Source organism: Mobula birostris, chromosome 1 (genome assembly GCF_030028105.1).
Source record: "Mobula birostris isolate sMobBir1 chromosome 1, sMobBir1.hap1, whole genome shotgun sequence".
NCBI lineage: Eukaryota > Metazoa > Chordata > Chondrichthyes > Myliobatiformes > Myliobatidae > Mobula > Mobula birostris.
Window position 1 is genome coordinate 57,935,891 of NC_092370.1, and position 14,414 is coordinate 57,950,304.

Sequence of the window (14,414 nt, forward strand, 5' to 3'; positions counted from 1 at the left end):
CAAAAGGCACAGAATATATATATCCCAAAGAGGAAAAAGTATTCAAAAGGCAAGATGACACAACCGTGGCTAACAAGAGAAGGCAAAATCAACATAAAAGCTGAAGAGAGGTTACATAATAGATCAAAAATTAGTGGGAAGTTAGAGGTTTGGGATGGTTTAGAAACCAATAGAAGGCACCTACAAAAGTCATTGAGAGAAGTCATTAAGAATGACCTCAGTGATTGGAAAGATATTAGAGTCGATTATTAAGGACGAGGTCTCAGGGTACTTTGAGGGACATAATAGAATAGGCCATAGTCAGCATGCTTTCCTCAAGGAAAAATCTTGCCTGACAAATCTGTTGGAATTCTTTGAAGAAATAACAAGCAAGATAGACAAAGGAGAATCAGTTGATATTGTGTACCTGGATTTTCAGAAGGTCCTTGACAAGGTGCCACACATAAGGCTGCTTAACAAGTTAAGAGACCATGGTACTACAGGAAAGATAATAGCACAGTTAAAACAGTGGCTGCTTGGCAGGAGGCAAAGACTGGGAATTAAGGAAGCCTTTTCTGGTTGGCTGCCAGGGACTAATGGTGTTCCACAGGAGTCTGTGGAGGAACCAATTCTTGTATCGTCATATGTCAATAATTTGGAAGATGGAATTGATGGCTTTGTTGCAATATTTGCAGATGATATGAAGATAGTGGGGGGGGGGGGTAGGCAGTGGTTTTGAGGAAGTAAAGAGGCCACAGAAGGACTTAGATCAATTAGGAGAATGAGCAAAGAAATGGCCGATGGAATACAATGTTGGTAAATATACGGTCATGCACTTCGGTAGAAGAAATGAAAGGGTTGACTATTTTCTAAATAGAGAGAAAATACAAAAAAACTGAGGTACAAGGGGACTTGGGAGTCCTTGTGCAGGATTCCCTAAAGATTAATTTGCAAGTTTACTCAGTGGTGAAGAAGGCAAATGCAATGTTAGCATTAATTTCAAGAAGACTAGAATATAAAAGCAAGGATGTAATGTTGAGACTTTATAAAACACTGGTGAGGTCTCGCTGGAGTTTTGTGAGCAGTTTTGGGCCCCTCATCTTTGAAAGGATGTGTTCAAACTGAAGAGTATTCAAAGGAGATTCATGAAAATGATTCCAGGATTGAATGACCTGTCATATGAAGAGTGTTTGATGGCTCTGGGCTTATACTCACTGGAATTCAGAATAATGAGGAGTGACCTGTTTGAAAGCTATCAAATAGTAAAAGGTCTTGATAGAGTGGATGCAGAGAGGATGGTTTCCCTGGTGGGAGGGTCTAAAACCAGAGGGGACAGCCTCAAAATAGAGGGGTGTCCTTTTAGAACAGAGATGAGGAGGAATTTCTTTGGTCAGAGAGTGGTGAATCAGTGGAATTCTTTGTCACAGGCAGCAGTGATGGACAAGTCTTTATGTATATTTAAGGCAGAGGTTGATATATCCTTGATTGGTCAGGGCATGAAGGGATATGGGGAGAAGGCAGGAGATTGGGGCTGAGAAGGAAATTAGATCGGCCATGATGAAGTGGTGGAGCAGGCTCGATAGGTCAAATAGCCTAACTCTGCTCCTATATCTTATGGTCTTATAGTCCAGAAAACCAGGGAAACCCATGTATTCCATGAGGAGGATGTCTAAATTTCTTACTGAGGATACCAGAATTGAACTCCAAATTCCAGCACCTGTGTTGTAATAGCATTGCGCTACACACTAACCGCTGCACTACAGTGGCACCATTATTAAGCAATCAGCTCTTAACTAACAGCAGTGATTGTTCCAAAACTGTTTCAGAAATCGTACTTCATGGTTAACGCTTTTCTTAAAGATGCTCTTTGCAATCAAACATAGGTATCACAATGTCATATATGAATTCTTTTCTTCTATTGGTTAATAACGAAATAATTTGTATGTTTTTACCCAGATTATTGATAGGAAAAATGTTCTAATTGCTTTAAGTGTAATTTGTTCTGATGGTGCCATTACCACTTTGCACAGACCATTTACAATGATTCTGTCATGTTTTGTGATTCCAAGACATTAAACCAATTGAAAGAAATCAGGTTGATATGCCTAATCCGTTTTGCACATTTTTTGTGCAAGAGGAGGGATTTGGGGATTGTGGTGCCTGTTCCATTTTTGTTTGTTTTTTTTTTGTGGGGAGGTGGGATTTGGGGGTTGATGATTGTGCTGCATTTTAAACTTTGAACCTTTGAAAAACACAAAGCCAGGAGATGCATGTCTTTATTTCAATTTTTACTTCAGTGATTCATGTACTTATGATGTTTTGGCGTATGCCATTCACATACTTTTACATAAAAACCGCAATGCATAATCAAACAATACCTTCACTAATTGCTCAAATACTACAGAAATATTAAATGCACAACACCCCTTCCTGCTTAGCTATAAACTCCATCTCAATATAGAATGCTACTCACATTGTATATGGTCAAGTGCAGGGTCTCCTCTGTGGTGGTTGTTGGAGTTGATTCTGGGACTCAGGAAGTGCTTCTGACAGATCTGGAAACATTTCTTCTCGAACAACTGACTCTGCTCTCCTCAAGTGATTGATGTGTCACCTCCATTTATATCAGATGCAATCTCCACTGTTTAGACGAGTGGTCCAGTTTTGCCCTTAATCATTCCAGCTAGTTTTGGCCACCCCTCCCTCATGAGGATTGCTTGTCTAGGAGCGAAACATCAAACCTCCTTGTTTGAGGAGTCCTCAGTTTGTCTCAGCTATTTGTCCTGCATACTCCTGAGACTGCATTTCAGGAGGTATAAGCATGAGGGCAAGGTCCAACCTAGGAACAGCATAGCTGGTGGGTTGTTGATTGTGGGGTGTGTTGCATTTCAAATTGCAAAGAGGAAATTGGTGAGCTTCTGATTCAGTGTTAGTGTAGTGTGTTCTGCTGACATTACTTGCCGTGCATTCCGTAGACTCCAGACAAATCTTTCCGCCAAGCCACTTGTAGCTGGGTGGTACAGTACAGACGTAATATGTCTTAATCCATTCAACTCTCAATCCCCACAAAAGGCAACCTTTGTTAAGGGCAAGTTCATAAAATGAACAAGGGCTAGCTGGTGGAAACTGGAGTTTCTGCTGCACTTTCCAGCCTTTTTTGGGTGGAAATGTAGGCCTGAGACAGTATGTGGTCTTTTCTGGTTTCCCTTTGGATCATTTCTGCCATAATAGGGAGACTTTCAATTTGCATTGTGGAAAATACGTCAAGAAGAGTGTCATCTTTTATAAATATTTCAGATATTTCCTTTTCCAAGGGTAAACATTAGACATGCTCCATCAGCATTTCCACGACCAGTCGCCCTCTTGAATCCTTGTAATTGTGGTCTCCAAAAACAGACCCCATCTCTGCATTCATGGTGCTGCTGGTAGTGGAACATCCTTTTGTGGATTGAAGATGGACTAATGGTTGATGATCAGTAATGTGGGTAAACACTCTCCCATACAAGTACTGGTTGAAAAATTATACATCCCAAACCAGACTCAAGGCTTCCCAGTCAATCTGTGTGCAATTTTTCTCTGCAGTGGTAAGGGAATATGATGCAAATAAGGGGCATTCACTTCTGTCACCTATGACTGCACATATACCATAAGGCGAGGAGTCACAAGCACTGGATGATGTGGATAATAACGTGTGAATATAATGTCTGATTTCACTATTGCCTTTGTGTTTTTGAAATCCACCTTACTCTGCTTTGTCCATTGCAATTTATTCCTGATCTGTAGTAATGAGTTCAAGGGGCGGAGCACAGTAGTCTGTTTTGGCAGGAACCTCTAATAGTAATTAACAAATCCTCGAAAGGGCCACAACTGGGACATTTCCCTTAGCCTTGGGACATCCAGCACCGTTTGAATTTTCTCAGCACACATGTGTAATATTTGTACGTGAAGTACCTTCAATAACTCCAAAAGATTGAAGTAGGGTAAATACTGAAAGGCTTTTACTCGCAGTAAAATACGACTTCCATGCTGAGTGTCTGCCCCCGACTGAGGGGGAGGGGCAAGGCGAAATCACCTTTATTCAGGGCTCTGTGGGAGGAGCCACAGGGGCAGTCAGCAGAGGGGTGTGTCCAGACAGTTAACCCAGTTACAACATATATATGGTTTACCACAGTGCGTCAATGGTGTGACCACAGTAAGTGGTGCTTGGTTTAAAGAATTCACATTTGTTGCACCATGTTCTGAGTGCACAGTCTTCTAATCTTTTTAACACTGTCTTGAGATTTTGGAGGTGTCCCTTGTCAACCTTACTGGTAATAATGATGTCATCCAGAAATAGTAAGTTCCTGGGCAGCCTTGCAGCACCTTATCCATAGCTTTCTGCCAGATGCTACTCCAAAAATAAGCCTATTATGGTGATAAAACTCTTTGTGAGTGTTGATGGTGAGAAACACACTGGATCTTCTTTCATCTCCGTTTGTAGGTAGGCCTCATTCAAGTCCACTTTTCTGAAGTGTTTCTCTCCAGAAGCATTTTCAACAATGTTTGCTATCCTGGCCAAAGGGTATTGATCTACTTTCAGTACTGGATTGATGGTGACCTTAAAAACAACACAGAACATTCTTCTTGACTACCTTGACCACAGGACCATTAGTTCCACTCAAACCTGAAAAGAATTCTTCAGCCTCCATGCCATTTAGCTCACTAGTTATTTTGTCATGGATGGCATAAGGAACCAGATGAGCTTTGTAAGACTTAGGTGCAGCACTTTCATAAAATATTTTTCTACTCTTTGAGTTTGAGTTTTCTAATGCCATTCTTGAACACTGTTGTGACATCATACAGTATCTTCCTTAATTTGCTTTCAGTTGACTCCATTGCAGGGACGTAGCATGCAAATGGTGGATGGATCTCCAACCAAGTTGTAGTTGTCTCAGCCAATTATATACGCACAATGCTGACCCTCTTGTTTTTACCAGATACAAGCCCAATTTGGCTTGTTGGTTGTTGTATTTCACTGTTATAAATGACATTCCCATAGGAGTTATATTTTCTCCAGTATAAGTTCTTAGATGGATATCTGCAGGCTACATTCACTATCTTTGAAATGCCATTTAAACTCATTTTATGGAATGCTTGAAACAGCCAAGCCATTGTCCAATTCATTTATAATCAATTTGCCATTCGCTTCAGGTTTAAGCCATATTGCTTGTCTCTTATTAGTTTTTACATTGTAAATAATAAGGCTAATCAGTCCTGGGTCACTTTCATCATTACTGGATTTTACATCAACAGCATACATATTAGTGCTCCTTTTGAAACAGCAACTTTACTTTTATCGTTTTCTCTTCCCTGTGTAGTCCATTTATTTTTGTCTGCCTGACATGTTCTTTGTATGTGTCCTACTTTAATGAATTTTCTACAAGTTTCACCTTTAAATCTGTATTGGATTGGTGTATGTGAGCCACTGCTACAAAGGTAACACAATTTGTTCGGCAAGGTCAGTTTCTGTTTAGACGTTGTAATTTTGTTCATGTTCAGTTTCATTCCAGGCTGCAACTCAGATGCATCTCTGTTTGCTGTTTCCATTGATACAGCAATTTTGATTCCTCTTTTAAATATGTGTTGTGCTTCAGTTAGGAGATGTCTTAGAATGCTTTCTTGTAAGATTCCACAGACCAAACAATCTCTCAGTGCCTCATTAAGTCCACCACAGAAATGGCAATGTTTGGACAATCTTGTCAATTCAACTGTACACTGAAATGGACTCCCATTCCTTTTGATTCTGCTAGTGAATCGTAGAGTATTCTGCATTCAACAATGGTTTCAGTTCTAAATGTTCCTACATTCTTGACACAATATCAGCAAAGCTCATTTTGACTGGTTTAGTTGGAACAGTCAAACTTCTAAGCAAACGATATGCTTTCCACCCAGCAAAACTGGCACTCACATTTCATTAGCTATTTCTTTTTCTTCAAAATCCTGTTTAATTTGCTCAGTATACATCAACCAGTTATCTGTGGTACAATCGAATGCATTAACTTTCTGCAGTAACAAGCCATTTCAGCTTTTATTTATTTATTATTATTATCACCCAGTACTCGCTATTTATGAACCTGTGAATTTCATTCCTTTCTGCATTTTTTAAATTCAACTGCCTTCTCCATTTTCTGAAAATACATGCCGCATTTTTTTTAACTCGAATATCTCACTGCACTTCAGCAGGTAGGTAGTCATCTCGGGTTTGTTTTAAAACTTCTTCATTGCCACTGTTATGTTTTTAACTCCAAAACTTAAAATTAATTGAAACAAAAGCATGGAGCCTGGAGGTGCTTGTCTTAGTTTAGTTTTTTTTCTTTAGTGAGGTGTGTACTTATGACTTGGTGACATGATAACGTATGCCATTCATGTAATTTTACATATAATCTGCAATGCATTATGTAAACAACAAAGAATGCTTAATCAACAATATATTTACAATATTACTCAAATATTACTAAAGTATTAAACACACAACATCTCAACAATTCAGAAATGTCAACAATTCCTTTCCTCCCACAGATGCCATTTAACTTATTAATTTCCTCCAGCAGATTTTTGTTGCCCCAGGTAACTTCCTGCTGCAAATCAGGCTTCTAAGAAATTTAAAGGCCATGATTTTAAGGTATTTAAAACCATGGGTCAATCTTATTATTCAATTAATTTGTAATTAGTCAAATAGATAGGACTACCCAATGGTGCAGGACATATCCATCATTTCAGTGATTGCATCTCAACAAAACAAGGCATGCCTGAGGAAACTCAGCCTCTCCTCAACTTGAGAACACTTCCTCTCTTCCCATCACCATAGATGGGCTCCAAATTATGCAAGCACATTTGGTTCTGATTCACCTTCAAGAATAAAAGGAGCATCACATAAATAAACTAACTTTCATATTTAAGATATCTCAAAAAGACATTCACAATAGAAATTCAATTAAAATTTCACAAAAGACAAATAATTAAATACTCCAATTTAAACATATCCTGTTGCATGCTGAATTAAACATAAAAGTAATACAACATTGATAGAATGTAAATTAACTAATAATTCTCTGTGATTTTAAATGCTGTCAAGTGAACTACAAAGGTGGAGAGGAGTGGAAAACTGTAGAGTCAGGAGACAACAAATGAGAATTGAGTGTCTCACATACCTTTCTATGTGATTTTGCTAACGCCTGGGAACGAACCATCTGCTCCTACTTTATGCCATTCAAGAATGGTGCATAGCCCAGGGAGACAGTCATAGAGGAGAGAATCTTATGAATGTCAAAGGCACTGTGCTCCAAGTTGTCAGAACTTAAAAATTAATTTGCTCAATAACAAACAGTATAATATGCACATTTCAAGCAATCTATTTATCATAAAGATTTGGAATGCATAATGCATAACATGAATTAAATTCTCAGCTATTAGTTTTACCCTCTGAAAATTTCTAGGAATGTCTTTCACTGGTGCCCTCCACAACTTGCAATAAAATTAAAATCAGTATCCAATTCATCAAAGCTTCATTTATTTTCATCCATTATTGCAGACTTCTATGGTTCCCCTTTGGTTTCTATTACATAATTTTATATGTGAAAAAGCTCTGTCAATATTTTTTCCACTTTTTCTGGTACCTTAATAACATTAGCAAATTTTCGAGTGAGGAAGCACACACAGGTGTCGTTTTGCCATTTGTTAATCTTATAATGATCTCTTTTGAGTTTCTTTGTGTTTCTAAAGCTATTCATTAATCTATCTATTAATAACTGATTGTATGAGTTACACATAAGCTTCAGACAACCAGGAACAATTTGATGGGCACTCTTGCACACAGCAGCTGTTGGAGTCATTTATTCAAGTTAGAAGTTCTTGGCAAAGAAAAGCCTAATTTTTTTAAGAGTTCTGAAGATAGAAAGTTGTTATTATGAGGTTTTTTTTGCATTCTGTTTACTTGCATTAACAATCCTTTCCTATACTTTCTGTGCACCTCCCATCATTCCTCCAGCTCCAGTGTCACTGAAGGCCAGATCATTCTGGAAGAGGTATGACATTCCTATTGGCATATATTATTGTGGAAAGTTGTTAGCTTAGTATGCCACATAGATGACTCAAACAATTATGTGATCTTTGATGCATTGCAGTAGGCTTCTAGAAAACTGTCATTGCTAGGTAAGTGAGCTCTAAGGTTGCTCCAGGTAATTGCTCCAGGCAAAGCTGTGATTGGTAAGTGGGAGGCCTTCAAAGGAGAAATGCAGATTTTGTATGTTCCTGTCAGGATTAAAGGCAAAGTGAATAAGAATAAGGAACCTTGGTTCTCAAGGGATATTGGAACTCTAATAAAGAAGAAGAGAGAAATTTATGACATGTATAGGAAACAGGGAGCAAATAAGGTGCTTGAGGAGTATAAAAGTGCAAAAAAATATTTAAGAAAGAATTCAGGAGGGCTAAAAGAAAACATGAGGTTGCTTTGGCAGTCAAGGTGAAGGATAATCTAAAGAGCTTCTACAGGTATATTAAAAGCAAAAGGATAGTAAGGGATAAAATTGGTCCTCTTGAAGATCAGAGTGGTCGGCTATGTATGGAACCAAAAGAAATGGGGGAGATCTTAAATGGTTTTTTTGCATCTGTATTTACTAAGGAAACTGGCATGGAGTCAATGGAAATAAGGCAAACAAGTAGTGAGGTAATGGAACCCTTTACAGATTGAGGAGGAAGAGGTGCTTGCTACCTTGAGGCAAATCAGAGTAGATAAATCCCCATGACCTGACAGGGTATTCCCTTGGACCTTGAAGGAGACGGGTATTGAAATTGCAGGGGCCCTGGCAGATATACTTAAAATGTCGGTATCTACGGGTGAGGTGCCGGAGGATTGGAGGATAGCTCATGTTGTTCTGTTGTTTAAAAAGGGCTTTAAAAGTAATTCAGGAAATTATAGGCCAGTAAGTTTGAATCGGTAGTAGGTAAATTATTGGAGGGAGTACTAAGAGACAGAATCTACAAGCATTTGGATAGACAGGGGCTTATTAGGGAGAGTCAACATGGCTTTGTGCGTGGTAGGTCATGTTTGACCAATCTGTTGGAGTTTTTCGAGGAGGTTACCAGGAAAGTGGATGAAGGGAAGGCAGCGGATATTGTCTACGTGGACTTCAGTAAGGCCTTTGACAAGGTCCCGCATGGGAGGTTAGTTAGGAAAATTCAGTCGCTAGGTGTACATGGAGAGGTGGTAAATTGGATTAGACATTGGCTCAATGGAAGAAGCCAAAGAGTGGTAGTAGGGAATTGCTTCTCCGAGTGGAGGCCTGTGACTAGTGGTGTGCCACGGGAATCAGTGCTGGGTCCATTGTTATTTGTCATCTATATCAGTGATCTGGGTGATAATGTGGTAAATTGGATCAGCAAATTTGCTGATGATACAAAGATTGGAGGTGTAGTGGACAGTGAGGAAGGTTTTCAAAGCTTGCAGAGGGACTTGGACCAGCTGGAAAAATGAGCTGAAAAATGGCAGATGGAGTTTAATACAGACAAGTGTGAGATATTGCACTTTGGAAGGACAAACCAAGGTAGAACATACAAGGTAAATGGTAGGACACTGAGGAGTGCAGTGGAACAGAGGGATCTGGGAATACAGATACAAAATTCCCTAAAAGTGGCATCACAGGTAGATATGGTCATAATGAGAGCTTTTGGTACATTGGCCTTTATTAATCAAAGTATTGAGTATAAGGGTGTATGGGGTGTAAGGGAGGGGTAGCACCTCTGGTGGGGGAACATGTCGCGTCCTTTTCAGGGCAGTTAGTCCACCTTTGGTCCCCACCTGGCACTCAGCTCTCACCTGTGGCTCCCCGTAGCTGTTTGCATGTGAGAGCAGCCACACCCCGGGCAACGGCTTCGACAAGCCGGCTAAACCAGGTGAGGGTAGCCGACAGGTCTCAAACCTTCGGTGAGATTGGGAGTTGTCTATCCCAGCATGTGAAGACAGACTCCGGCGGATTGAGCGGACAAGACCAATGGAAGGTCCAACGGTCAAGAAGGCGGTCTCTGCAAGCGTCGTGGAACGTGTAGAGCAGGACAAGACACAGAAGACGTCCCGGTCATCCACTGCACCTAGTCCCATCTCCAGCCGTCTAGACTCTGTCTTGCCACTGGATCAGATGGGAATTGGGAAGAGAGTGAGGCTGATGCTGTGCAACTCTCCCTCACTTAAATCCAAATCACGCGCTAGTCTCGACACCATCATAATGGTGTCGAGGTCCTCATCGACGTCAATGATGGACGAACAACATTGAGTATAAGAGCTGGAGTGTTATGATGAGGTTGTATAAGGCATTGGTGAGTCCGAATCTGGAGTATTGTGTTCAGTTTTGGTCACCAAATTACAGGAAGGATATTAATAAGGTTGAAAGAGTGCAGAGAAGTGCAAAGAGTCCTGAGGAGAGCTAAGGTACCGGTGACCCCTGTTTCCATCCAGGGGGTCAGTGTGGAAATGGTGGAGGATTACAAATACCTGGGGATACGAATTGACAATAAACTGGACTGGTCAAAGAACACTGAGGCTGTCTACAAGAAGGGTCAGAGCCGTCTCTATTGCCTGAGGAGACTGAGGTCCTTTAACATCTGCCGGACGATGCTGAGGATGTTCTACGAGTCTGTAGTGGCCAGTGCTATCATGTTTGCTGTAGTGTGCTGGAGCAGCAGGCTGAGGGTAGCAGACACCAACAGAATCAACAAACTCATTCGTAAGGCCAGTGATGTTGTGGAGATGGAACTGGACTCTCTGACGGTGGTGTCTGAAAAGAGGATGCTGTCCAAGTTACATGCCATCTTGGTCAATGTTTCCCATCCACTACATAATGTACTAGTTGGGCACAGGAGTACATTCAGCCAGAGACTCATTCCACCGAGATACAACACAGAGCGTCATAGGAAGTCATTCCTTCCTGTGGCCATCAAACTTTACAACTCCTCCCTTGGAGGGTCAGACACCCTGAGCCAATAGGCTGGTCCTGGACTTATTTCATAATTTACTGGCATAATTTACATATTACTATTTAACTGTTTATGGTTCTATTACTATTTATCATTTACGGTGCAACTGTAACAAAAACCAATTTTTCCCAGAATCAATAAAGTATGACTATGACTATGACTAGAAGGTTTACAAGAATGTTGCTGGGACTTGAGAAACTCAGTTACAGAGAAAGGTTGAATAGGTTAGGACTTTATTCTCTGGAGCGTAGAAAAATGAGGGGAAATTTGATAGAGGTATATAAAATTATGATGGGTATAGATAGGGTGAATGCAAGCAGGCTTTTTCCACTGAGGCTAGGGGAGAAAAAAACCAGAGGACATGGGTTAAGGGTGAAGGGGGAAAAGTTTAAAGGGAACATTGGGGGTGCTTCTTCACACAAAGAGTGATGGGAGTGTGGAATGAGCTGCCAGATGAAGTGGTAAATGCAGGCTCACTTTTAACACTTAATAAAAACTTGGACAGGTACATGGATGAGAGGTGTATGGAGGGATATAGTCCAGGTGCAGGTCAGTGGGACTAGGTGGAAAAGTGGTTTGGCACAGCCAAAAAAGGGCAAAAGGCCTGTTTCTGTGCTGTAATGTTCTATGGTTCTGTGTCCCAGCTCTCATACTCTTTTTGTGTGGCACAGGGAACAAACAAGAATAGGAGAGCATTGCTGTTTTGAAATTGAGAATGCATTATGGATTATTGGCATGTAGTGTTTCCCATGCCCATGGATGGTGGAGCAACTGTGCATCTGCTCATTTCATAATCTGGAGGTATACGGTACAGCTGATCATTTCCTGCATTTCTTTCAATGACTAGTCTTCCATGGGTATTGGGTATCAATTTTTCAAGGAATGGAATAGACAATTGTAGATTAAAGTAAAAATTTCAGGATTACAGGAAGTATCATAGGAAAAAATGTGTTAAGCGATCCAAGGGGTAAGAGTTTTAAAGTAAAGGAAATATTTCAGTTTTGTCCAAGGCTGTTATGTTCTACAAGGAAAGTTATGTAGCTATAGTTCAGTACAGTAAGTTGAAGGTGTCTTAACCAGAAATACAAGGGATAATTTCAACAACTAGGATGGGTTTATCTGAGGGTGGTTGCTCTATGGCAGGATCCCTATCCTGGACAAGGTCTCAGGTATAAAACGTATCTGTTTTAGCAACAATCTCCTCTTGCCAGACTTGCATTTGGACATCACACAGGGAAGCAACAGGAGGTATTATCAGCAAGACAGAGTGCAATACAAGGTAGAGCCTCTTGAGAACTCAGAACTGAACAGCTGCTTGAGGCCCAGGTTGTCACATGAAATAATGGCAGATATCTGCAATTTCCAAGAAGATGTGCTCCCTGCTAACACTAGTGGCCATATAGTACCAGAGGTGTTAGAAGATCGAGTTCAAGAACTGCGAGGTAATGTTACAGCCCTGTAAAACCCTGGTTAGACCGTACTTGGAATATTGTGGTCAGTTCTGGCCACCTTATTATAGGAAGGATGTGGGAGCTTTAGAGAAGGCACAGAGGAGATTTCTCAGAATGCTGAATGGACTGGAGAGCATATCTCATGAGGTTAGGTTATGCAAGTTAGGGTTTTTTCTGTTGAACCAAAAGAAGATGAGAAGTGACTTGACAGAGTTGAACAAGATGATAAGAGGCATAGATTCTGTGGATTGCCAGACTTTTTTCCTAAAGCAGGTGGCCAAATGAGGGGACATTGTAGGTTTTCACAAATAAAATGAAGTGAGGCGTTTTATGTTTAATGAAACCTGTAACATTTTTTATTGAACTCCAAAACCTAAACACAAAGTGCATTAAAAGTGAAATAGCATCATCGCATCATACCAGTCTTTTCAAGCACAACCCCATCTCAATGTCGGCGACTGTGAATTATGTACATTTCTCCCAATTATATTACCCTAACAAGCCCCCATGAATTTGCTAAAACTGGCATTGTGAGCCTGTCAAGAACTCGGAGGAGCCGCCTGGCTCGGGTCCTGTGTTCTGTGGGTGGAGGAACAGCAGGTGTCTCTAGCTCGTCTAGAGGTAAGTTGACATGCTCATGGTTACATTGCGTTGACAGGGATGTGGCAGCAGAATATTCCAAATCTTGGTGGGCTGGTTTAGGGCGATTTACCAAAATGTGTTCATGTTTACTCCTCTTATCTATGATAAAAATCTTTTCTCCCATTCCAAAATATGTGCCACCGTAAGAGGGTCTGAAGTGATATTGGCGTGTATCATGGTGGACAAAAACAAGCGAGGTGGAACATAGGTCAACAGGTGCTGTATGCCATGGTGGGAGATAGGAATAAGTGAAAAGGAATTGAATTTACTGAGGAGGGTGGAATGCTGTTGAGAGGTCGACCAGGTAGTAGTGGCATCAGGGATGAAATCACCTGGCACTCGGTACGGCTGCCCGTGGACCAACTCAGCCACGGACGACTGCAGGCCCTCTTTTGGAGCTGTTCTGAGCCCCATCAGGACCCGTGGGAGATGATCATGCCAACACTCGTTGGACAGGGAACCCCTCAGAGCAGCCTTTAAGCAGCGGTAAAACTGCTCGCATGGCCATTGGACTGCAGGTGATACACCGTGGTGTGATGTAGCCTAACACCAAGGTTCTGAGCCATAGCAGCCCAGAGGTCTGAAATGAATTGGGGACCACGGTCTGAGAAAATATCAGATGGGGTGCCAAACCGAGCAACCCAGGTGCTGATGATCACCCAAGCCACGAGTGGCCATCATCGATGCTAGAGGGACAACCTTTGGCCACCTGGTGATACAATCCACCATGGTAAGATGGTGTGCGAAACTGTGGGATGGCCCAAAAGAACCAACAAGGTCCACATTGACATGGTCAAGCTATTGCTCAGGGACCTCTAAACATGCCAATGCCACCTGAACATGATGGTTAATTTTCGCTCTCTGTCATTTCACACAGGCTGCAGTTCAATCTGAGGAAGTGCCAAGGAAACTTTAACGCAACCAGTTTCTAAGAAGCCATCTAGCCCAGCTGCAAGAGGACATGTATGGCGCCAAAACCAGTTCGACTCCAGTTTGCGGGCATGATGGGGCGAGGGTGACTGGTTGAGACAGGAGAGAAACCCCAGGAGAGAAACCCCAGCTCCCCGAGCTTAATGTCAGCCAACCACAGGCCCATGACTGCTGTTCGGTAAGCCTGGACCTCTGAGTCAGTAACTTGGTTGACTGCCATGCCAGCATAGTCAACCCCATTGTGAATGATTTCCATGGCAGGCCGTGAGAGGAAATCAGCCATGACATTATTTTTTCCCTTTGTTATATTCATTGTGAACTTGGATATGTAGGCCAGGTGGTATTGCTGCCATGCAGACCAAAGGTCTGATATTTTGGCAATTGTGTGCACGAGGGGTTTGTGGT